This window comes from Pristis pectinata, chromosome 32 (assembly GCF_009764475.1).
Source record: "Pristis pectinata isolate sPriPec2 chromosome 32, sPriPec2.1.pri, whole genome shotgun sequence".
Taxonomy (NCBI): Eukaryota; Metazoa; Chordata; class Chondrichthyes; order Rhinopristiformes; family Pristidae; genus Pristis; species Pristis pectinata.
This window is the reverse complement of record NC_067436.1, coordinates 20,267,931-20,293,278: the sequence shown is the minus strand read 5'-3', so window position 1 is coordinate 20,293,278 and position 25,348 is coordinate 20,267,931. Positions and strand designations below refer to the sequence as shown.

At 51.9% G+C, this 25,348-nt stretch overlaps 1 protein-coding gene across 13 annotated transcripts in view; it reads right to left on the bottom strand.

Annotated features, from left to right (window-relative positions):
• Positions 1-25,348, bottom strand: part of lingo1a (leucine rich repeat and Ig domain containing 1a) — a 369,834-nt gene that overhangs the window by 22,244 nt on the left and 322,242 nt on the right. For 2 of the 13 annotated variants that reach the window (XM_052042519.1, XM_052042515.1), the window contains one exon: positions 6,237-6,361. The exons of 9 other annotated variants lie outside the window; for them this stretch is intronic. The gene's annotated coding sequence lies outside the window, so the exon portion shown is untranslated. Of the gene's footprint in view, positions 1-6,236; positions 6,396-25,348 lie in introns of all 13 variants that reach the window. 2 more of the 13 variants (XM_052042516.1, XM_052042523.1) reach the window with 1 other exon arrangement.

Below are 25,348 nucleotides of genomic sequence, written 5' to 3'. Positions count from 1 at the left end.
GAGGGTAGACACTAGGGTGTTGACCTGTTACACTGGGAGTGGTGTTGGGGTGTTGACCTGTTACACTGGGAGTGGTGTTGGGGTGTTGATCTGTTACATTGGGAGTGGTGTTGGGGTGTTGATCTGTTACACTGGGAGTGGTGTTGGGGGGTTGACCTGTTCCTCTGGGAGTGGTGTTGGGGGTGTTCACCCTGTTACACTAGGAGTGGTGTTGAGGGGTTGACCTGTTACACTAGGAGTGGTGTTGGGGGGTTGACCTGTTCCACTGGGAGTGGTGTTGGGGGGTTGACCTGTTCCTCTGGGAGTGGTGTTGGGGTGTTCACCCTGTTACACTGGGAGTGGTGTTGGGGGGTTGAGCTGTTCCTCTGGGAGTGGTGTTGGGGTGTTCACCCTGTTACACTGAGAGTGGTGTTGGGGGGTTGACCTGTTACACTGGGAGTGGTGTTGGGGTGTTGATCTGTCACACTGGGAGTGGTGTTGGGGGGTTGACCTGTTACACTGGGAGTGGTGTTGGGGGGTTGACCTGTTCCTCTGGGAGTGGTGTTGGGGTGTTCACCCTGTTACACTGGGAGTGGTGTTGGGGGGTTGACCTGTTACACTGGGAGTGGTGTTGGGGTGTTGACCTGTTACACTGGGAGTGGTGTTGGGGGGTTGACCTGTTCCTCTGGGAGTGGTGTTGGGGTGTTGACCTGTTCCTCTGGGAGCCCTCGCTGGGACTGTGACTCCCCTGAACTTACGGCTGGAGTTGGTTTCAGTGTATGTCAGCTACACTGTTCACTTGGAACCTTTTATTTTTTAGTTGGAAGAAAGAAACTCCTCAGTCGTTAACGACTTGGCAACATGAAGGGTTAAAATTCACCAGGGGACATGTCCGCTCTATTGATTGGCCGCTCTTAAATCCACCAACAACTGCGCACCAACTGGTGTATCAATATTTCAGTGGAACAAAGGAAATTACAGTGGTATGAGAGAGGAGTTGGCCCAAATTGATTGGAAGAGTAAGCTAGCTGGAGGGACGGCGGAGGAGAAATGGAAGGAATTTCTGCAGGAAATAAGGAAAATGCAGGATAGATATATTCCAAGAAAAGAGAAGGTTTTGAATGGAAAAAAGGCACAAATGTGGACAACGAGAGAGGTGAAGGCTAAAATAAAAGCAAAAGGGGCGGCGTACAAAGAAGCAAAAATTAGTGGGAAAACAGAAGACTGGGAAGCTTTTAAAAACCTGCAGAGAGAAACTAACAAGGTCATTAGGAAAGAAAAGATGAATTATGAAGGGAAGTTGGCGGATAACATTCGAGAGGATACTAAGAGTTTTTTTAAATACATAAGGAGTAAAAGAGAGACACGGATTGATATAGGACCAAGTGATAACGGTGCAGGAGGTATTGTAATGGACGATAGAGAGATGGCAGAGGAATTGAATGAATTTTTTGCATCGGTCTTCACCGTGGAGGACATCAGCAATGTGCCAGTTAGTCAGGAGTCTCACGAAATGGAACTAAGTTCAGTTAAGATTACTAGGGAGAAGGTGCTAGGAAAACTAAATGGGCTAAAGACTGATAAGTCTCCCGGACTGGATGAGGTGCATCCCCGGGTTCTGAAGGAGGTGGCTTTAGAGATAGCGGAGGCATTGGAGATAATTTTCCAGAAATCGATAGATTCTGGCGTGGTTCTGGAGTACTGGAGGTTCGCAAGTGGAGTTCTGTTGTATAAGAAAGGTGGGAGGCAGCATAAAGGAAGTTACAGACCTATTAGTCTGACGTCAGTGGTGGGAAAATTATTGGAATCGATCCTCAAGGATAGGGTTACGGAATACCTAGAGGCGCAAGGCAAGATAGGTCCTAGCCAACACGGTTTTGTGAAGGGAAGATCCTGCCTGACCAACCTGTTGGAGTTTTTTGAAGAAATCACAGGTAAGGTGGATAAGGGAGAGGCGGTAGATGTTTGTATTTAGACTTTCAAAAGGCCTTTGATAAGGTGCCTCACAAGAGACTGATTAATAAGATGAGAGGTCATGGAATTACAGGTAGGATAGCAGAATGGGTGGAGCATTGGCTGGTTGGCAGGAAGCAAAGGGTGGAAATAAAAGGATCTCGTTCTGGTTGGTTACCGGTTACTAGTGGTGTGCCGCAGGGGTCGGTGTTGGGGCCGCTCCTTTTTACCTTGTACATTAACGATTTGGATAATGGAATAAATGGTTTCGTGGCTAATTTTGCGGATGACACCAAGATAGGTGGAGGAGTAGGGAGTATTGAGGACATAGGAAGGTTGCAGAGGGACCTAGACAGTTTAGGAGAATGGGCAAGGAAATGGCAGATGAGATTCAATGTTGAGAAATGTTAAGTTGTACACTTTGGAAGCAGAAATAAGCGGGCAAATTATTATCTAGGAGGAGAGAAAATCCAAAGCACGGAAGTACAAAGGGACTTGGGGGTACTCGTGTAGGATACCTTAAAGGTTAACCACCAGGTCGGATCGGTGGTAAAGAAAGCGAATGCTATGTTGGCATTCATTTCGAGAGGTATAGTGTATAAAAGTAAGGAAGTGTTGATGAGGCTGTACGGGGCACTGGTGAGGCCTCATTTGGAATATTGTGTGCAGTTTTGGGCCCCACATGTTAGGAAGGATGTGCTGATGTTGGAGAGGGTTCAGAGGAGATTTACGAGGATGATTCCAGGAATGAAAGGGCTTACGTATGAGGAGCATTTGTCGGCTCTTGGACTGTACTCACTGGAGTACAGAAGAATGAGAGGGGACCTCATAGCAACATTTAAAATGTTGATAGGAAAGGACAGAGTAGATGTGGCTAGGCTGTTTCCCTTGGTAGGTGAGTCCAGGACCAGAGGGCACAATCTTAGAATTAGAGGGTACAGTTTCAAAACAGAGATGAGGAGGAATTTCTTCAGCCAGAGGGTGGTGAATTTGTGGAACTCCTTGCCACGTACAGCAGTGGAGGCCAGATCAGTGGGGGCGTTCAAGGAGGAGATAGATAGATATCTAAATAGTCAGGGTATCAAGGGATATGGGGATAAGGCCGGAAATTGGGATTAGAATAGGTTGTTTCCCCCATTCCCCATTTCTCATTTCTTTTTTCCCTTTCCTTGGAGCAGACTCGATGGGCCGAATGGCCTGCTTCTGCTCCCTTGTCTTGTGATCTGGTGAACTGGCTCCAGACTCCTGGTTCCAGCCCTCACATTTCCAATTTACTGGCCCGTTTCTCAGAATCTAACGTGAATGACAAACCTGCTTCAGATCTCCCCCACCTGCTGACCCTCCAACCACCTCCTCACACAGAAACACAAAACCTCAGCGGCAGCTTCAGTCCCACACCGGGATCACAGGCATCGTGAGCTAGGCGGGAATCGGACCTGCCAAGAATATCCTGGCAGAATTCCTGGTGATGTAATCCGAGGACAGAATTCCCAGTGCAGTTTTAAACCCCCAGCATTATTTCCAACATGGTATTCCACATAGAATCCCCAACAGTATATTCCCAGTGAGGAATTGTATTCACTGTGCTTTAATATTTCAGTTCCAATGGTGTAATCCCGGGAATCTGTTCCCAGACGTCTGCTGAAGGATGGGCTTCTCAGGCCGCGGGATGTTGCAGTCCCGTGTCCTCGCCGTGTTACAGGCGGTGTGTGGGACACGGAGGTTCCAGAGCCACAGCCGGGGCTGAGATATGATGCAGAGACTCCCCTCGCTCTGAGGCAATTCGAGCCTGGAGCCCTGCACACATTGAGACTTTGTGTACTCCACGCATGGGCTCTCCAAGAACCCATGTCGGGCTTCGGATGGATATCCCAGGATCAGTTTCCCACCCTGACAATACCCTTCCTGTGTTCACCATCCACCCCCGGGGATTCTGATGCACGTCCTGACCCACACCCATCAGTCTGTGTAGTTCCAGCTAAAGTGGCCTCTGGGTAACGAGTGCTCCCGTATAAAGTTCCATCTGTGTTTTCCACGCCCACTCCTTTCTGGGATCTCCCTCCTCAAACCAGGTCCAGCCTCTTGTGAATGGCTCCACCATTGGCGAGGGTATCCCTGAACTCTAGGACTCTCTCCCTGACCTCTTGCCCCCTCCCCTCCCCTCCCCTCCCCTCCCATAAAGTGCTCCCAGAGACCTTCCCTGACAACATTGTGGGCTGCCTACCCCAACACCTCACTAATCTGTCTGATGTGGTTCCTGGGGAGTTCTCTGTGATGTGTTTGTCACTTATCAAGGGTGGTCATCGATTGGCCGCAGATCAATGGTCCCACTCAGTCAGTTTGTGTATGTGACTGAAAAGGGATCACACAGGAGCACCCCCCCCCCCCCCCCCCACACACACACACACACACACACACACACAGACCCCAGGGAGAGTGGTGACAGGTGCCCAGGGGTGTGGTGTGGGGAAGGGAGCGGGGTACCGGTGGTGAGGTGTGAGTCCCTCACCACCCCTGCCTCAGAAATGTTTGCCTGGGGTCTGAACTTGGGGCAAACGTGCCTGGGGGTTGTTGTGTCAGGGCCGGTGTGTCTGGAGCACTGGGGTGACCGTGTGTGGGGAGAAGCTGCCTGCGGGCATTGGTGCTGAGGGTAAAGTGATGCAGGGAGACGTTCCTGAGCTGGGAGCAGGGCTTCAGTCACAGAGCGTGGCTGTGCTGCCGAGGATTTTCATTTCAATTAAACTTCAAGGGTTTTTTTTGAAGCGGGGGTTGTGTGTTTGCAGAAATCCTGTCAGATCTTGGAAGCATTGAAAATTAAACCTGAAACTTTCAGCTCTACTGAGCCATCAAAGCCTGCAAAACCCAGTGAACATCCCCCCTTGGTAACATGTTCAAGGTTTATGTCCAAGATTTAAGTCATTGGGAGAAAAAAAAATTAATTACGGCTTTAAGCAAACTGCAAATCCCGATTGCTATCTCCCTGTGTTGTCACCCAGACTCACTGCCTCCAAATCCAACCAACCCACGGTCCCCATCCCTCCCCTCCCTTATCCTACCCACCCCTCCCCTGCCCCTTCCTCTCTGGGACCCCTCTCCACCACCCGCGGCCTTCCCCTTCTCCTTCCTCCCACCCGGTCGCCATATCCACCCCCTCCACCCTCCACCTCTCACTTTGACCTCCCCATCTTCTCCAATTCGCCCCCTCCCCTCACCCATGTCCCTCCCTCCCTCCCTCCCTCCCTCCTTCACCACAGCCACTATTCCTCAGTAACTCTCCCCTTGTCTTGAACTTTGTCCAAACCAGTGCTACCCTACACTATGATCTTCCACCCTTTTGGTTCCCCAGCACCATGACCTCTGACCCTTCCCCTGGTCTCTTGCACTGTGACCCCCTCCACCCCTCTGTCCCCTAAACTGTGACCCACAACCCTTCTGCTCCCATACAATGTGACCTGTGATCTCTCCCCTGCTCCCCTGTACTGACCCTCCACTCTTCCCCCAGTTCCCTGCATTGTTAAGCACCCACCACGTGAATGTCATTCTGCTTCTCTGACTAAATGACGTGGGTGCCAGTGTCCAGTGGTGTGGGCAGTGACTAGTGGTGTACATGTTGGTGTCCACATGTCCCTACGTTAACTGTGTGTTTCCTGGACCAGAACTCCCAGATCCCTCTGTACACCTACAGTCACTAGCTTCCATCACTGATCTGAACGACCTTACACTTGCCCACACTGTACCAAGTACTTAACTCACCCATATCCCTGGCTCAACTCTTCCTTCCTCCCTACACACCCCATGTGTTGTCAGTGACCACGGACATGTTCATTGTTGCTCACGTCATTGGTGCTGACAGAGGTTCCAGACAGAGGTTGGGCCCCTGCCCACTGAGACTCAATTATTCCTTCCCTCTAGGTTCTGTCCTTTATGCCAGTATGTTGCCAAACCTGTGAGTCCTTACGGAACAAACTATCGTCTGGCACCTTATCGGATGTCTTTAGGAAATGCAGGCAGTCACTTCCACTGGTTTCCCTGTCACCTGCTAGACAACAACTGGAGCAGACTCGCCTGTCCCATCTCCTTATTGTAACATCACAACCATTCTACCCGGTTCCATTAACATCTTGCTGAGCTGTGGACGAACTTCAAAAAATGTGTGACTGTGTTGGAGAGAAAAGACCGAATTGTGGAAACGGGCTGGTTCCTTTCATTAATCGTGGTAAGTTGTAAAGAATGGGAGACATTTCCATTTCTGGGGAGAGGGAACACCATTGGTACAAACACATTTTATAATATTTGAATCATACTTTTCAATCCTGTCTGTGGAGTACTGAACCTTGGCAACTGTTGCTTCCACTTCAGCACACATCCCTCAGTGTTCTGTGGTTTACAGCTTCAGTCCGGGACGTGATTGGATTGACTCTGGGTCCAGCTGCCAAAACAAGGGAGACTGGAGTTTGCATCCTCTGTGAAGACAGATGCAAATGATTTGTTTGATGTCCCTGCTGTTTCTCTGTTTCCCATTAAACCTCCTCCTGCCTTTGAGGGACGTACGTTTATTTTTGCTACTCTCTTCCATTTCACGTGGCTATAGAATCACCTGGAATTGCTTTTATATTTCTTGATAATTACCCCTATATTCCATCTCTCCCCTTTCTTGTTCTATTGGCTGCTGCTTTCTAAAACTCTCCCAGTCCTCAGGCTTGGACTCAATGTCCCAGTAGCATCATATCACTCTGAGCTCCAGCTGACCAATGGTGGGTCACCGTGCACACAGCTTTCACTTTTCAGTGGAATGCATATTCATTGTGAGTTATTTAATATTCATTTGTTTATTCACTGGCAAATATTTTGCCTTCCCAGTTTACTTTAGCCACTTCACCTCCCTTACCTAAGTCAACGTTCAAGGCTACGTTCCACTTCAGTGTGTAAACTGCACTCTCTAATTGTGACCACTTTTCCCTGTCGGATGTTCTGCCATGAGACATGGGCCCTTTGCACAAGACAAAGGCTGTTCACTCGCCTCTCCTTTACTGGGTTCAGAAAGCTGCTGCAGTACTGAGGGTGTGCCACAGTGCCTGATGCACCGTCTGTCGTTAGTGATGGGGAAATGGGAACATCACAAAAGGAGTTTATCCTCAGTTGAATAACTCCAAGCAAACAACCCACTGCGACGTCTGCCAACACTGAAGAATTCCCAGTACAAAAGCAGTTTCCTTTATAGGAATATTCTGAAGAGGTGAGGTCCTGAATAATAATAATACCCTTCAAACGGTCTACAAGGAGAGACTTTGACATTTGCCTGGTGCACCCTTCCTGGAGCACCAGAGGACATCCAGAGCTGTGGGCTACATGGAACTGCAGCTGCCCGTTCAGTTGTCAGACAGCAAGAATCACATAGCCACTCACACTTTGCAAATTACAAAATCCAGATTCAAATCACACTGCAGCTCACAGCTGGGGCCAATCATTGTAGAATTCACTTTGAGGATCACAGTGTAACACACAGTGCCCACACTGGGTAAATCAGGGCCGATCTCTCGGGCAGAAGAAATGGATCAGTCAGAGAATGAATGGTGTTGGTCAGTGACATATACCCGTGGCATTGTGTTGGTTCAGGGATTCACTTCTGATGGGGAACACAACATCCATCATCAAAGATCCCCACCATCCGGGCCGTGCCATCTTCTCGCAGCTCCCATCGGGCAGGAGGTACGGAAGCCTGAAGTCCCCACACCACCAGGTTCAGGAACAGATACTTCCCTTCAACCATTTGGTTCTTGAGCCAACCAGCACAACCCTAATCACTGCCTCAGTACAGCAACACTGGGACCACTTTGCACTACAATGCACTTTGTTTTTGTCCTATTTGTGTTCTTTCTTGAATAGTTTTGTATAATTTCTGTTTTTCTTGTGAATGCTGCTGATTTGATGCTCTGTGCCTGTGATGCTGCTGCAGTGTCTCATTGCACTTGTGCACACGTGGACTTGTGCATCTGACCGTAACCTCGACTTCAACGTGAGCAGACACCCCTCCTGCACGAGGGGGGATCAAGGAGCAGGGGGGTCTGGAGCCCAGGGTGGTGGGGTACCTGGCAGAACATCTGTGACCTGCACAGCTACAGACGCAGGGCTAGGATGTGGAATTGGGCTGGGGATGTCTTCTATAACCAGTGCAGACACCACAGCTGAACAGCCTTCTGTGTGGAGAGTGTCTGACTGATACCCAGTCACAGGGTGTGGAACCCTACCCCAGCCCGATCCCACCCACCCACCCACAGTGCAGACACTGGGGGCTGCAGCTGCTGGAATCTGGGGCAACACACTAACTGCCGGAGGAACTCAGCAGGTCGGGCAGCATGGGGGGAGGGGGGGTAGGGGGGCAGTAATCTGCCTCATCTCTGTCTTGTGGGGGACCCCTGAGTTGTAAACAGTGAGCCTGGTTCCTGATGCTGTCAGGAGGAAAGCTCTCCACACCCACCCAGTCACCCACACCCACCCCATCACGGTCATCCCACAGATGCAGCCCACCCACCCTCTGCAGGAAAGCCCACCCACCCCGGGACACCCTCCCTCCCTGGGACACCCGCCCCGGGACACCCTCCCTCTCCAACTGCTCAGTAAACCAGCGCTGACCTGTGTCCAGTGCAGCAACATCTGGCACAGTGCACGGTTCTCCAGATGTGGAGCATACACACAGCTGCAGAAGGCCACTCCGCCCTCAAGCCTGCTCTTCCCCTCTCCGCAGACAGTGACAGAACGACGTGTGACCCTGGAGGGCGGCAGACGGTCTCCGCACACTCCCGCCCAGCCTCCGACCTACACACGGCGTGGTGTATCCCTGCGTTAACCCTTCAGATATTCCAACCGTGCACCGGTGTGAACACCCCTCGGTAATCACCCTCCGTTCTTCCTTCCCTGGGAGGGAGAGCAGGGAAGCTTCCAATTCCCAATGCTTTCTGCTCCCCTTCTTTGACCCACACTTGATAAAGGCAGCACCACCTTCCATGCCTTGTGTCCACCCTGGTCTTCCCGTCACAGGCCTTGTCCTCCACCCCGAACTGGCGGAAGGTGCTGACCTGGAGCGCGAACCCTGTCTCTCTCCCCACTGCTCCTGCCTGCCTTCTGGGACCCTCCAACATTTTCTGGTTTTATTTCAGACTTCCGGTGTCTGAGGCTGTTTTTTGCTTTTGGAAGGTGTTAAACGTACCTGGAACACTCATCCGTGGAGAGACAGAGGCAGAGAGGCAGAGGGGCAGAGACAGAGGCAGAGACAGCTCTGTTTGTGCCGCCTGTATCTTGATGCATTACAGCATTCAACTGCCATTAACATGTCAAACCAGACCTTCTGTGTCTTTTGAAATCTACAAATCTGCCTCAGTCCGAAGGATTCTAAAGATGTTCCCCCCTTTCCAACACACAGAGGTGACTGACTGATGTTTGAGAAAGCTCGCCCTCCCCCTCCCCAAGCTGACGTCCCAAGGACCTGATTACCCAACAGAAAGGAGTGTGCACAGTGTGAAGCCCAGTTCTTCAGCACAGAGCTCTGATAACTCTCCTGTTTTGTTTCATTTATACATTATTTGGGAGCTGAGCTCAATAATATAAGGATCAGAAGCAGGAATAGGACACAGCCCCTCTCACCTGTTCCACACACAATAAGACCATGGCTGACCTCGAGTGCCATTCCTGGCACTCACCTCAGACTCCTTGAATCCCTTACCCCTGACCCCTGTTCTGAAGCTCCTCAGTGACTCAGCCCTCTCGAGGAGAGAATGCCTCAGATTCACACCTCTGGGTGGAGACGTTTCTCCTTGTCTCAGTCCAGAACGGCCGAGGCCTTGTTTTGGTCCCAGCCCCTCAGGGAAACACCATCCCTGCATCTACTCACTCAAGTCCTGCAAGGACTTTGTAGGTATTGGTGTGATCACCCCTATTTCCTCTGAGCACAAGGGAACATAGTCCCTGTCTGCTAAATCTCTCCTCATATGACAAAGCTGTCATTTTGGGAAACAATCCAGTCACCTTCAGGTAGGGAGACCAGACCTGTGCACAGTATTTGAGGTGCAGTGTCACCAGCGGGATATGTAATTGCAGTAAGATGTCTTTCCTCTTGGACTTAAATCCATTTTCAATAAAAGCCAACACACTGTTTGAACATAGAACATAGAACACCACAGCATAGTACAGGCCCTTCGGCCCACAATGTTGTGCTGATATTTTATCCTGCTCTAAGATCTATCTAACCCTTCCCTCCCACAGAGCCCCCCATTTCTCTACCATTCATGTGTCTATCTAAGAGTCTCCTAAATATCCCTAATGTATCTGCCCCCACAACCTCTGCCGGCAGTGTGTTCCACGCACCCACCACTCTCTGTGTAAAAAACTTACCCCTGACATCCCCCTGACTTACCCCTGACTTCTCATGCCCCCTTCTAGCTCTCCTAAATCCATTCTTAAGCTCCCTCCTGGCTATCTCGTAACTCTCCAGAGCCCTGTCTGATCCATTCTTTCTAAACCTCAGGTAAGCTTCTTTCTTCCTCTTGATAAGATATTCTTCATCTCTTGTCAGCTGTGGTTCCTTCACTCTCCCATCCTTACCCTGCCTCAATGGGACAAACCTATCCAGAACCCCATGCAAGTACTCCCTAAACAACCTCCACATTTCCACTGTGCACTTCCCCAAGAACATCTGTTCCCAATTTAAGCTCCCAAGTTCCTGCATAATAGCATCATAATTCCCCCTCCCCCAATTAAATACTTTCCCATTTCATCTGCTCCTATCCCTCTCCAGGGCTACGGTAAAGGTCAAGGAGTTATGGTCACTATCTCCAAAATGCTCTCCCACCGAGAGATCTGAAACCTGATCAGGCCCATTGCTTAGTATCACGTCCAGTATGGCCCCTCCTCTAGTCAGCCTGTCCACATACTGTGTCAGGAATCCTTCCTGGGCACACCTAACAAGCTCTGCCCCATCTATCCCCTTTACACTAATGAGGTGCTAATCAATATTAGTGAAGTTGAAATCACCCATGACAACAACCCTGTTATTTTTGCACCTCTCCAAAATCTACCTCCTGATCTGCTCCTCAGCCTCTCTGCTGCTATTGGGGGGGTTGTAGAATACTCCCAATAGAGTGATCGCTCCCCTCCTGTTTCTGACTTCCACCCACACTGACTCAGTAGATGATCCCTCCAGGACATCCTCCCTCTCTACAGCTGTGATACTGTCCCTGATCAGCAAAGCCACTCCCCCACCTCTTTTACCTCCGTCCCTGTCCCGAAACATCTGAACCCCGGAATATCCAGCAGCCATTCCTGCCCTTGTGACAGCAAAGTCTCTGTAATAGCCACAACGTCGTAGTTCCACATACTTACCCGTGCTCTGTTCATCACCCTTGTTCCTGATACTTCTCACATTAAAGTAGGCACACTTCAGCCCATTTAACTGATTGCAGTTTTGCCCTTACAACTGCCTATCATTCCTCACTGTCTTTCTACAAGTTGCATTTACTTGTACACTAAATGCACCAACCTCTGACCTATCACTCTGGTTCCCATTTCCCTGCCAAACTGGTTTAAACCCTCCCCAACAGTTCCAGCAAACCTGCCCACAAGAATATTGGTCCCCCTCCAGTTCAGGTGTAACTCGTCCCTTTTGTACAGGTTGTACCTTCCCCAGAAGAGATCCCAATGATCCACAAATCTGAAACCCTGTCCCCTGCACCAACTTCTCAGCCATGCATTCATCTGCCAAATCATCCTATTCTTACCCTCACTGGCGCGTGGCACAGGCAGCAATCCGGAGATTACTATCCTTGAGGTCCTGCTTTGCTTCCTACCTAGCTCCCTGTATTCCCTCTTCAGGACCTCATCTCTTTTCCTACCTTTGACATTGGTACCAATATGTACCACGACCTCTGGCTGTTCACCCTCCCCCTTCAGAATGCTGTGGACCTGATCCAAGACGTCCCTGACCCTGGCACCCAGGAGGCAACATACCATCTGGGAGTCTCTTTCACGTCCACAGAATCTCCTGTCTGCCCCCCTTACTATTGAATCCTCTATCACTACCACTCTCCTCTTCTCCCCCCTTCCCTTCTGCACGACACAACCAGGCTCAGTGCCAGAGCCTTCTGTCAAAGAGTTTCAAATTCACTGAGAATTTGCCTACCATTGCTTGCTGTACCACACGGCTCATGGAGAAGGGCTCTCAGTTTCCTGAACACCAACACCTTTCAAAGTCTCACCATTTTAAAAATAATCTGCTTTTTCATTTCTTCTGTCTCCAAGTTTACTCAGCAGCTCCTGTGCAAGGTTTGAGGAACTGCGAGCTTTGAGCTGCTTCACCCTCACAGAGAAGCCTGCCAGTATTTACAGTGGAGGACATTTCATTTACACATTCAATGTGGTGTAATGAGGCAGCACACATGCTCATATTGGGTAAAGCTGGGTCGAGCTCAGGGAACCACTGGGACGGCCTGCACAAAGCAACCTGGTTCATTCCACAGGGCTGTCTGAAGGTTGGGGTGATCGTGGTGGAAACTGACACTCGACAGATCCACAAACATTGCTGGTGTTACCACTGCCCTGTCTCTGGCACTGTCTGGCTCTGTGGCTCAGAAGGGAAGGGGTGGGGTGAAGAGGAGTGCAGTAGTGAAAGTGGATTCATTGGTGACGGGAACAGATGGGAGATTGTGTGGACGAGAACAAGACTCACGGATGGGATGTTTCCTCCCAGGTGCCAGGGTCAGAGACGTCTCAGATCAAGTCCACAGCATTCTTAAGGGGGAGGGGGAGCAGCCAGAAGTCGTGGTCCACATCGGTACCAATGACATTGGCAGGAAGGGTGACGAGGCCCTGCAAAGTGAGTTCAGGGAGTTAGGTGCTAAGTCAAAAGACAGGACCTCCAGGGTGGTGATCTCAGGTTTGCTGCTATGCCACATGTTAGTGAGGCAAGAAATGGCAAGGTAGTGCAGTTCAACACATGGCTAAGGAAACGGTGCAGGAGGGAGGGCTTCAGATTTTTGGATCATTGGGCTCTCTTCCAGGGCAGGTGGGACCTGTACAAATGGAACAGTTTGCACCCGAACTGGAGGGGGACCAATATCCTTGCGGGAAGGTTTGCCAGCGCTGCTCGGGGGGGGGGGGGGGGGGGTTAAACTAGAGTTGCAGGGGTGTGGGAACCAGAGTGGCAGGGCAGAAAGCTGTGGGGAAAGTAGATGTTAAGCCGACAAGCAGAGACAGAAATCGACAGGTTGATGAGCGTGGTGGGACTAATGTTCTGAGATGTGTCTATTTCAATGCGAGGAGTATTGTAGGTAAGGCAGATGAACTTAGAGCATGGATCGGCACGTGGAATTATGACGTTGTAGCCATCAGTGAGACTTGGTTGCAAGAAGGGCAGGACTGGCAGCTCAATGTTCCGGGGTTCCGATGTTTTAGACATGATAGAGGGGGAGGTATTAAAGGGGGAGGGGTGGCATTACTCATCAGGGAAAATGTCACGGCAGTGCCCAGAGAGGACATACTGGAGGGTTCGACTACTGAGGCAATTTGGGTGGAACTGAGGAATAAGAAAGGGACGACCATGTTAATGGGACTATATTATAGAGCTCCCAATATCAGTAGGATTTAGAGAAACAAATTTGTAGAGAGATAGCAGACAGTTGCAAGAAAAATAAGGTTGTGACAGTAGGTGATTTTAACTTTCCACATATTGACTGGGACTCCCATACTGTAAAGGGATTGGATGGGATAGAGTTTCTCAAATGTGTTCTGGAAAATATTCTTAATCAATATGTAGAGGTCCCAAAGAGAGATTGCGATACTGGATCTCCTCTTAGGGAACGAGACGGCAGGTGACAGAAGTGTGTGTAGGGGAACACTTTGGATCTAGTGATCATAATTCCATTAGTTTCAAGATAATTATGGAGAAGGACAGGACTGGTCCCTGGGGTTGAGATTCTAAATTGGAGAAAGTCCAATTCTGATGGCATCAGAAGGGATCTGGCAGGCGTGGATTGGGATTGGCTGTTTTCTGGCAAAGAGATGCTTGGTAAGTGGGAGGCTTTCAAAAGTGAAATATTGAGAGTACACGATCTGTATGTTCCTGTTAGAATAAAAGGCAAGGCTAACAGGTTTAGGGAACCTTGATTATTGTGGAATATTGAGGCCCTGGTAATGAAAAAGAAGGTGGTGTATATCAGGTATAGACAGTTAGGATCAAATGAGGTGCTTGAGGAGTACAAAAAATGCAAGAGAACACCTTAGAGAGAAATTAGGAGGGAAAAAAAGAGGACATGAGGTTGCTCTGGCAGACAGGGTGAAAGAGAATCCCAAGGGTTTCTATATCTATATTAAGAGCAAAAGGGTAGCAAGGGGCAAAATTTGTTCTCTTGAAGTCATCTATGCATAGAACCAAGAGAGATGGGGGAGATCTTAAATGAATATTTGGCATCCATATTTACTCTGGAGACAGACACAGAGAGTATAGAATTGAGGCAAAAGAGTAGTGAGTTCATGGACCATATCCAGATTGTGGAAGAGGATGTGCTGGCTGTCTTGAGGTGAATGAAGGTGGATAAATCCCCAGGGCCTGACAAGGTGTCCCCTCAGACCTTGTGGAAGGCTAGTGCAGAAATTGCAGGGGCCCCGGCAGAGATATTTAAAACGTCCTTAGCCACGGGTGAGGTGCTGGAGGACTGGAGGATATCTAATGTTATTTTGTTGTTTAAGAAAGGTTCTAAGAATAGCCAGGAAATTATAGGCCAGTGAGCCTGACATCAGTTGTGGATAGACAGGGCCTGATGGGGATAGTCGAAATGGCTTTGTGTGTGGTGGGTCATATCTAACCAATCTTATAGAGTTCTTCAAGAAAGTGACCAGGAAGATTGATGATGGGAAGGCGGTGGACGTTGTCTACGTGGACTTTAGCAAGGCCTTTGACAAAGTCCCACATGGGAGGCTGCTCCAGGAGGTTAAGTTGTTTAACATTCAGGATGAAGTAGCCAATTGGATTCAACACTGGCTCGGTGGGAGAAGCCAGAGAGTGGTAGTAGATGGTTGTGTCTCTGACTGGAGGCCTGTGACCAGTGGTGTGCCACAGGGATCGGTGCTGGGTCTGTGTTGTTTATCATCTATATTAATGATTTAGATGATAATGTGGTAAACTGGATCAGCAAATTTGCAGACGACACCAGGATTGGGGGCGTAGTGGACAATGAGGAAGGCTGTCTAAGCTTGAAGCGTGATCTAGATCAGCTGGGAAAATGGGCTGAGAAATGGCAGATGGAATTTAATGCAGACAAGTGTGAGGTGATGCACTTTGGGAGGACAAACCAGGGTAAGACTTGCACAGTGAATGGTAGGGCACTGAGGTGTGCAGTAGAACAAAGGGACTTGGGAATACAGATCCACTGTTCCTTGAAAGTGGCATCACAGGTAGATAGGGTCGTAAAGAGAGCTTTTGGCACATTGGCCTCATAAATCAGGCCATTGAGTACAGGAGTTGGGATGTTATGTTGAAGTTGTACAAGACATTGGTGAGGCTGAGTTTAGAGTACTGTGGGCAGTTCTGGTCACCTACCTGCAGGAAAGATATCAATAAGCTTGAAAGAGTGCAGAGAAAATTTACATGGATATTGCCGGACCTTGAGGACCTGAGTTACAGGGAAAGGTTGAATAGCTAAGGACTATTCCCCGGAGCGCAGGAGAATGAGGGGAGGTCTTATAGAGGTATACAAAATTATGAGGGGTATAGATAGGGTGAATGAGTGCAGGCTTTTTCCCCTCAGGTTGGGTGAGACTAGAACTAGAGGACATAGGTTTAGGGTGAAAGGTGAAATATTTAAGGGGAATCTGAGGGGAAACTTCTTCACTCAGAGGGTGGTGCGAGTGTGGAACGAGCTCCCAGCAGAAGTGGTGGATGCGGGTTCAATTGTAACATTTAAGGGAAGTTTGGATAGGTGCGTGGATGGGAGGGGTTTGAAGGGATATGGTCCGGATGCAGGTAGATGGGACTAGGCAGAAGATCAGGTCGGCATGGACTAGATGGGCCTAAGGGCCTGTTTCCCTGCTGTAGAACTCTTATGACTCTCTGACTTCATGTATCGCACTGGACAAGGACTTGCAGGCTAGCTTTTCGATAGTGCCTTTAACAACCATGGGGTACTGAGACCATGAGGAACTTCTGAGGAGTTATAACACAGGCTTTCTCATCCTAACTCTTCCACTAATCTTCCCCTGGTCTTCATTTCATCTTTCCTGCTTCCCAACTTGCTCGTTCACTTTCTCCTTCTCTCCAATCTCTCTTTTTGCCTTTCCCCGTGATATTAATCTGTCAGGGTCTGATCTCTATGAAGGAGGGAAGAATCCCAAATGCCAGCTCAGTGCTACAGCTGGTAGATCCACAGTTTCAGAGCTGCAGACATCCAGCTTCACTGCTGACCTCCGGTGCTGTCTGTGTGGAGTCTGCACATTCTCCCCGACTGGCAATCGTCAAACCCCTCACCCTCACCGAAAATTACCTTCAAGTAAAGTTTCTGAGTCAAGAATAATTCAAAGGCCAACAGATAAAGTTATATTGATGAAAATCCAACTAAGAGTCTGCTGTTCCTGCCCCATCTCAACCTTCCCTTTCAGAGTTGTGTGCGAGGTAGCCGGCAGTTCTCAAAGCAACGCTTTCTCTGGAATGATTAACCTTCGCCTGTGTGCTGGAGACCCTCAGAGTTGGGTGGGTGCTGCTTTTGGTGAAGTCATAAATGCTCACCAACTTTGATCGATGCACCACAGAAAGCATCCTATCTGGATGCATCACAGCTTGGTACGGCAACTGCTCTGCCCAGGACTGCAAGAAACTGCAGAGAGTTGTGGACACAGCCCAGTGTATCACAGAAACCAGCCTCCCCTCCTTGGACTCTTGTCTTTACCTCTGGCTGCCTCGGCGAAGCAGCCAGCATAATCGAAGACCCCACCCACCCGGGACATTCTCTCTTCTCTCCTCTTCCGTTGGGTAGAAGATACAGGAGCCTGAGGGCATGTCCCACCAGGCTCAAGGACAGCTTCTACCCCACTGTGTTAAGACTATTGAACGGTTCCCTTATACGGTGAGATGACTCTGACCTCACGATCTACCTTGTGACCTTGCACCTTATTGCACTGCACTTTCTCTGTAGCTGTGACACTTTGTACTGTTATTGTTTTTACCTGTACTACATCAATGCACTCTGTACTGACTCAATGTAACTGCACTGTGTAATGAATTGACCTGTACGATCGGTTTGCAAGACAAGTTTTTCACTGTACCTCGGTACAAGTGACAATAATAAACCAATACAAATACCACGTTTATTGTTCCTCCTGAAGTCTGTGTCACCCACTGTGGTAGGTGCTGGTTTGTTAGGGCCTCAGCACCGGGACCTCAGTAATGTCTCTCACTCACTGCCCCACCTGCTGAGCATTTCCAGCATGTCCTGTTGTAATTGCACATTACCAGCATCTGCAGGTTTGTTGATCGACAATTACTAGTTGGTTATTACTAGTTGACTATTATTGATTGACTATTGCTGGTTGACAATTACTAGTTGACCATCACTGGTTCACTGTTACGTATTGACTGTTACGAGTTGACAATTGCTGGTTTACTATTACTTGCTGGATTATTGCCAGTTGATAATAACTAGTTGACATTACTGGTTGACATTTGGTGTCAGTGCTCTCGTTGAGACCGAACCACTGAACCACAGTGTTCGTGCTGATTCCCCTTTCCCTCTCACGTCCCCGTTATCCACTCCTCCCACCCCCACCCCGTTTCTCACACCTACGCCAGGGGCAATTGACAGCAGCCAGTTAACCCCCCCAAACCCCCACCTTTGGGCTCCTGGGCTCAGCGGTGGTCGGAATCGAACCCAGGACTCTGGGGCAGAGGCAGCAGTGCTGACCACTGTGCCACCCAGCTGTGGTGAGGAACAGCAGCAAGGGAAGGGGTGAGGCAGCGATGGGGATCTCCGCAGCTCCCTCCACCACTCACCAGCCCTTCTGCCTGGTGGCACTTCCCCTTGTGGTCCTGACTGACAGTGAGAAGTAAACACTGCAAGGAGGTGAACTGACTGCAGTCAACACCCCCCGTGCCCCCCACTGCCGGGGTGGACTGATCCCCCCCCCCCCCACTGACCCACCCACAGCGGTCCCAGCGCTCACCACCCAAACCCTGACTGCCCCAACACAGATTCTGGAGTTTGAGGAGATTCGGTCTGTCAACAAATACTCTTGCAAATCTCTACAGAAGGGCACGTCTCTGTGCTGCAGTGCTCTGTGACCCTGACATTTAATGATCCAAGGTGCTGAGGAGACAGGACGGTTGATGTTCCCACCAGTGGGACAGTCTCGGACGAGAGAACAGAGTTCCAAGGTCAGAGGGCGGTCGTTTAGGACTGAGGTGTGTAGGAGTTTCTCCAGGCAGAGGGAGGTGACCGCTGGATTCTCTGCCTGGAGACTGGATCACTGGGGATATATTTTTGAAAGAACAGTGAATTGAGGGTGATGGGGATCTGACACAAGAGGATTTGTGGCATCTCGAATAGTGGGACAGAGGGGCCCAGTGGCCTAGTCCTGCTCCCATTGCCTGAGCTGAAGGCCACCTGGGGAGAGGGAGCCACAGCAGGGCTGCTTGTCATGCTGGGAGGTGGAGATGGGGAGGGGTGAGGACCCCCCAGGGCGAGGACACTGAAGCTCAGCTGCCCTGCTGGGGCTGTACCGGTCAGGGAACTGGTGCTGACGTTCGGGGAACAGTCAGTCCGACACAAGGATGTATCTCGCCGAGTCAGTCCTGGCCTCTGGATTCCCAGCTCATCCCTTCAGAAGGTGGGGTGACTCACTGCCATCCGTGTGGTGAAGGGGTCCCCACGCCACTGCTGGGGAGAGAGTTCCCGGATATGGACCTGGTTATGACGAAGGAACAGCGGCATATGTGGTGTGGGGCTGGAGGGGAAGCTGCCGGTGGTGGTGTTCCCCAGCACCCGCTGCCCTGGTCTGCAGTGAGGGAGCTGTGTGGCTGGGAGCAGCAGTCAGAGGAACATTGCTCGTCTCCTCTCCTGTTCCTGGTGGGAGGGAGTCCCAGATCCTCACCTCTCTCACCACCTCTCTCCCCCCTTCTCTCTCCCTCTTTCTCTCTCTCTCTCCCCCTCTCTCTCTCTCTCACCCCTCCCCGTCTCTTCCCCCTCTCCCTTCTCTCTCTCCCCTCTCTCCCACCTCTCTCTCTCTCCTCTCTCCCCCCTCTCTCTCACCCCCTCTCCCCCTCCCTCTTTGCACACTCCCCTGCCCCCACCCTCCCTCCAACAACCCCTGAGTTTTGGAGAGCCGTTCTGTATCTGGTGACTTTTACAGACTGACCCAGTGATGTCATGTCCATACGTGCCTCCCCGACAGGTAACAAATGTTCCCACCTTTCCTCGGGAACTGAGCTTGCAGTGACTTCAAAAAGATCCATGGCCTGATATGTTAACATCCAATAAATTAGAACCTCAAGACATTGATCTGCCACACACTGGCTCATACCACTGCTGTATTCAGGAAAGGTGCACCGTCTGACCAACACACTGCATTCAGGGGCACCGGGAGGGAGGTGGGGTGGGGGGCAAGAGGGGGAAGAGGGGGAGAGGGAGAGAGAGAGGAAATGGGGGAAAGAGAGAGACGGGGAGGGAGAGCGAGAAGGGGAGGGAGAGAGAGGGGGAGGGAGAGGGGGAGAGTGGGGGGGAGAGACAGGGGGGAGAGATTCGCAGAGATTAAGGTGTGTTGACGGGGAGTTGGAGAGGGACAGCCACACTGGCCCGAGCAAACATCACTGAAGAACAGCAGAGATGGGCTCCCTGAGGTTCCCATTGCCGGGTGTCCACTCCTGACCAGGTGGCCCACGGTCGAGACCCTGTCTCCAGCCCGTGAGCCGTGGACCCATGAACACACAGCGAGCCCAGGGCTGGAAACTGCTGTAACCAGTTACCACGGACTGCGGTTCAACCCTCATCTGGTCTGCAAAATGCCCTCAAACCCCAGTGCGGCATGAAATTACCTGGAGGTCAGTTCAGGTAGGGTGAGGGGTGAGGGGTTGGGGGGTGAAGGGCGAGGGGTGAGGGTTGAGGGGCAAGGGGCGAGGGTGAGTGATGAGGGGTGACGGTGAGGTGTGAGGGGTCAGGGTGAGGGGTGAGAGGTGATGGTGAGGGTGAGGGGTGAGTTATGAGGGTTGAGGGTTGAGGTGTGAGGGTTGAGAGAGGGTGAGGGTGCGATGAGGGGTGAGTGATGAGGGGTGAGGGTGAGGGGTCAGGGTGAGGGGTCAGGGTGAGGGGTGAGAGGTGACAGTGAGGGTGAGGGGTATGAGGGGTGAGGGTGAGGGGTGAGAGGTGACAGTGAGGGGGAGGGGTATGAGGGGTGAGGGTGAGGGGTGAGAGGTGACAGTGAGGGGGAGGGGTATGAGGGGTGAGGGTGAGGGGTCAGTGGGAGGGTTTGGGAGGTGAAGTACTATTTGGTTCCCGATCCTGTGGGACCCTCCTCACTGGGACCTCCCGGGGACCACGGTGGGGGTGAGGGCCACACATGGGGGGGTGGGGACAGGTCACCCCCAGGGACATCCCCATCAGGGAGAAGGTGGGTCAGTGGTGTGGGGTGAGGGGGCAATAGTCACATTGAGGGAGGGTCACACTGTGGGAGGGTCACACTGAGGGAGGGGTCACACTGTGGGAGGGTCACACTGAGGGAGGGTCACATTGAGGGAGGGTCACATTGAGGGAGGGTCACACTGTGGGAGGGTCACATTGAGGGAGGGTCACACCGAGGGAGGGTCACACTGAGGGAGGGTCACATTGAGGGAGGGTCACACTGAGGGAAGGTCACATTGAGGGAGGGGTCGCACTGTGGGAGGGGTCGCATTGTGGGAGGGGTGGTACAGAGGGAGGGGTCGCACTGTGGGAGGGGTGGTACAGAGGGAGGGTCACACCGAGGGAGGGTCACACTGAGGGACGGGCACTGCCTCAGGGTACGCCACTGACACAGACGTTCCCTGGCTGCAGTGGGTGACCGGCCGCTGTGTGAGAACAGACTGGCCCCAGGTTTCCGGTGCTACAGAAATGCAAAGTGTTTCCTCCTCTGAGCCCTGAGGTTTGGAGTTCTGGCCACGTTTGGGAGGAGGCCCAGTTCCCAGTGCTGGCCCCTGACAACAGTGGCAGGCCCTTCAACTGTGGGAGCCTCACAGCTGAACATTCAGTGGGTGGGGAACACATTCACACAACAGACGTGCAGGTGGAGTGCGAGGGAAGTGCTGCTGAATGGGATTGTTATTGGTGGTATCGCTGGGTACGATGGTCAGCAGGGGCATGATGGGCTGAATGGCCCATTTCTGTGCACCCCAGCCGAGACTGATCCACAGCCGCCCTGATCCCACAATCAGCCTCACCTTCAGGACGTACTTGACCCATCCCATCGGAACATGTTGGACCCCTCCCACCTCACACCCACCACACACCCGACCAGGAGTGTTCACCCCGCGACTGTCTGCAGCTCAGGTGCAACATTCCGATGGCTCTGATCCCAGATGAGATCAGTGAGGGATCGGGAGTCACATCAACAAAGTGAAGGAGTTGTGGAGTGTTTTCTGATAGACCGGGGGTGGGGGAGGGGGTGAGGGGGGGGTCAGGCTGTAATGTGAGGGAACGGGTTGCGATGTACCACAGGGTTACAGGCAGGACTGAAGGGCAGGGCTTATGGTCCAGTGCAGGAAGGTTCAGACTGTGAATATCCCTGTTACAACGGCACTGTACAGCACTGCAACTGCTGCAGCTGGTTGTGGTCCCTAGTGCAACCAAACCTGCAGCACATGAAAGTAATCAACACCGCAGCCTCCAGTGCAGCCAACACTGCAGGCCCAGTGCAGCCAATACTGCGGCCTCTGATGCAGCCAACACCACAGCCCCAGTGCACCCAACACTGCAGCCTCCAGTGCACCCAACACCACAGGCCCAGTGCAGTCAACACCGCAGCCCTAGTGCATCCAACACCACAGGCCCAGTGCAGCCAACACCACAGGCCCAGTGCAGCCAACACCACAGGCCCAGTGTACCCAACACCGCAGCCCCAGTGTGGTGAACACCACAGGCCCAATGCAGTCAATGCCACCCAGTGCAGCCAACACGGCAGCCCCAATGCGGCGAACACCGCAGCCCCAGTGCAGCCTGCTACTGGGCAGAGTTCCAGCTCCAGTGCTGGTGGGGTGGCGGGGGGGGGGGGGGGGGGGGGGGGTGCGGTGGAGGGGTGGGAGGTGAGACACATCGACACCAGTTGTCCGGTACCACTTGGTGTGCCGACCCAAGTTCTTTCACAGTTTAAAATGAAGCAGGCCATTTGGCCCATCACGGCTATGGTAGCCCTTGAGCAAAGCTTCCTCTGTTCTCTCTCCACAGCCCACGGGCAAGGACAGCTGTGGTGGTCTGTTCTGCCATCTGAGGAGGGCCCCCAGTGAAGCTCCCTCTCCACGGGAGTCCTCCCCTTTACATCGGGGTCCTGACGTGGGGGTTGTTGCACAGGCTGGTGCCCTGGAACAGAACTCCCAGGCCACTTCTGTGTCCCGGAGGGGTCCATGTTTCATGTGGGTATGGAGTGTGAGAGGTTGCAGCCCCTGTCTGAGTGCTTGTAGGGGCTGCTCGCTAAGTCCTGGCTGCACCTCATCCCCACCCTCCTGATCTTTGGGCACCCGGTGCTGGGGTGGGTCGACTTCCTCTTGGGTCTGCTCCTGGGCCAGGCCAGTGTGGCCATTCACAGGTCCAGGCAGCAGGCTATCAGCGAGTCCATCTGAGCTGACCGCCTGCCCCCCCTTCCTAGTCACGTCGAATCCTGGGTGTCCTTGAGAGGGAGCACATGGTTACTACTGGTTCACTGCAAGCCTTCTGGGACCACTGGGCACCTAAGGGTGGGGGTGTGTCCTGGACAGAGGGGATCGCAGTGTAATCAGTAGTTGTTGTAGGTCCTGTAAAGCTGCAGGGGTCACAGATACAGCCCATCTATCCATGCACCCAAATTAGTTCCTTGTTAAAAACCTCATCAACTAGTTACTCTAACTCTGCAATCGATGCTGATTGATGACACGCTAATGTCAAGGCACGGAATAACATCGCTGGACGCAAACGTTCCCTTGGTCATTCTGTGTATACACTAGAATTTTTATGAATAAAGTATATTTTGAAATATATAAAAACGTGTTGGATATAGAGGAAAGTACCGCCCCATCACACACTCCCAGGGTCAGACACAGGGTGAAGCTCCCTCTACACCGCCCCATCACACACTCCTGGGGTCAGACACAGGGTGAAGCTCCCTCTACACTGTCCCGTCACACACTCCCAATGTGTGTATCAGCAGGTCCTTCACAAGGATAACTGGGGAACGTGTTGAGGACAGCTGGGAGGTCTGTGGCAGGCAGCTCTTTTGTTGGATGTGGTGAGACCAATGAGCCCAGCTCTGTAATGGGATCTACCTGTCCCAGTGAGGAGGCATGGCTGGTAAACTGGTAGGAGTTGCAGGTGGGGTCACCACTCAGACAGAGCGCTGGTCAGAAGGACTCTGGCTTCTTCTTTACAGGGGCCAAGTGCTACTTCTAGACCGACTGGGGCCATGCCGTGGCAGCAGTTGGCCACTTACAGACCGACTGGTGGCCATGCCGTGGCACCCATTGGCCACTTTGACCATGCCCCCTACTTCTTCACCAAGACGCAGAAGAAGTTTGTGGGTGTCTTCTGTACCAAGCAGGAACACCGGGTCTGGGCAGCAGCCAGACTCCCACAGCTGAGAAGTGTGGTCAGTTGTTGGTGTGAGTCCGTACCCAGCGACTCTCTGCCTTCACCTTTACAAGGACCATGCTCCCAAATGCTGTGTGCTGCTGGTGTATTTTGTTCACTGGGAACACAACCTTACATAGCATCAGGATTATAGTCGGGACAACGAACACCAGTCCTCACTGAAGGGTCAGCGGTGGAAAGGGTGAGCAGCTTCAGGTTCCTGGGTATCAACATATTGATGCAATCACCAGCGGCTCTACTTCATTTGGAGTTTGAGGGGATTCGGTACGTCACCAAGGACTCTTGCAAATTTCCATAGATGTACGGTGCAGAGCATTCTGACTGGTTGCATCACCGCCTGGTACGGAGGCTCCAATGCAAAGGATCACAAGAGGCTGCAGAGGGTTGTAGACTCAGCCAGCTCCATCACAGGCACAACCCTCCCCACCATCGAGGAGATCTTCAAGAGATGGTACCTCAAGAAAGCAGCATCCATCACTAAGGACACTCACCACCCGGGACATGCCCTCTTCTCGTTACTACCATCGGGGAGGAGGTACAGGAGCCTGAAGACCCACACTCAATGATTCAGGAACAGCTTCTTCCCCTCCGCCATCAGATTTCTGAATGGTCCATGAACCCACGAACACCGCCTCGTTATTCGTTTTTTTGCACTATTTATTCTGTAATTTATAGTAATTTTACGTCTTTGAACTGTACTGCTGCTGCAAAACAACACTTCACGTCATACAAGTCTGTGATAGCAAACCTGGTTGTGATTCTGATTCAGATGGGCAAACCCCAGCCATATCTCTGAGGGAGTTGCCTGCGTTTACCTGAACTCTTTCAGTGCCTGGGCCCCAGGAGCAGGATGCTGGAGGAGAGAACGGCAAGGTTCAAAGCCTCCAGGAGCCCTGTCACTGGCTGTTGAGGGGTCTCAGAGGTTAGGGCGATCCCACCCAGAGAGCTGATGGTCACTTGGCTGCAATTATTCATCAGATGCAGGTTCCAGAACCCTCCTCAGGAACCGGTCCCACACAACACCAGCCATTCCTTGGAATGCCCGCTGTGGAGGTGCTGCCTGTTTGGGCTGTTCTGGACACTCTCCACACCCTCCTCTGCCCTCTGGACTCATCATGAGGTCTGTTGTTGCCTCCAGGGCCCTCAGTGGAGGTCTCTCCATGACAGTGCTCCCCCTTCACCGGGAACCTGGGATGGAGAGTGCTACACAGGTGTTTAAGTTGTTTCCCAGACTCCAGGCCGCCTGCCATTTCTGCGTCCTGCGGGAGTCCGCGTTCCCTGTGCACATGGAGTGCAAGAGGTTGCAGCCCCCGTCGGAGCATTTGCAGGGGCTGTTCCACACGTTCTGGCTACACTTCTGCTCCAGTCTCCCGGTGTGGTGGGGGTGGGGTGGGGCTCTGGTCGGTGGGTGGAATCTCCCCGTCGGTCTGTCCTGGGCCCGGCCAAGGTGGCCATTCACGGGTCCAGACAGCGGGCAGTTGGGGGTCCCGCCCGAGTCGACTGCCCGCCCCCTCCCGAGGAGACGCCTGTGTCTGGGTGTCCCTGGAGAGGGAGATGTGGGGTCCACTGTCTCTGTGGGA